Source organism: Wasmannia auropunctata, unplaced genomic scaffold, assembly GCF_000956235.1.
Source record: "Wasmannia auropunctata unplaced genomic scaffold, wasmannia.A_1.0 LD335932.1, whole genome shotgun sequence".
NCBI lineage: Eukaryota > Metazoa > Arthropoda > Insecta > Hymenoptera > Formicidae > Wasmannia > Wasmannia auropunctata.
The window spans coordinates 11,791-12,558 of NW_012026958.1; positions in this window are offsets into that span (position 1 = coordinate 11,791).

Sequence of the window (768 nt, forward strand, 5' to 3'; positions counted from 1 at the left end):
TCAGTTTGATAGAACAGGGGTATCAGTTCGATTGGCGGTATGATGATGGTTTCATATTACGCGTCTTCGTGACTTTGCCATGACATTGAGATGCGGCGAATGCTGACATGATCATTTTTTATCTTGACCCATATAATATATCCAACTAATGAAGGTCGCGGAATAATATGATTTTCTATGTAGTTAAACTAATAGCTGTTTGATAGAACAGACAGGTAGTTTGACAGGCTGTTCGATTGGACAGACAGGCGGTTCGACGGACGGTTTGATTGATCAGATCAGCTGTATCGGATCGACAGATCAGCTGTATCAGTTCAACAGATCGGCTGTATCGGATCGATTGGCGGTTCCGTAAAAGCGTTTATATATTTGAGACTGTTAGCGATTTCATTTATATTCTTTATAGCCGCTATCATTTCGGAGGAGCGTGTGATATAACATATATATCAATATCATCCTCACGGCATTATCAGGTAGGAGAGATAATTATTTCTATGGCTTGCATTTTTACTCGCGGGTCCCCGTGGACCCTTGAGTCAGTCGCCATTGAACTGTTGTGACAGTTGGATCTTACGCTGAATATACGCTAAATATACGCTAAATATGAAGTGCATTGTATGTGATGAGCATTTCGCGCCAAGTACTTGCGACAAGTGCAGTCGCAGGTACTGGCTGCGCGTGGCGAGGCGACTAGCCGCCTCTCCCTATGAGGAGCGAATTTTGTGGGCCCTCGCAAGGGCTAGGACGCCTCCGAGGGAGGAGGGCCTG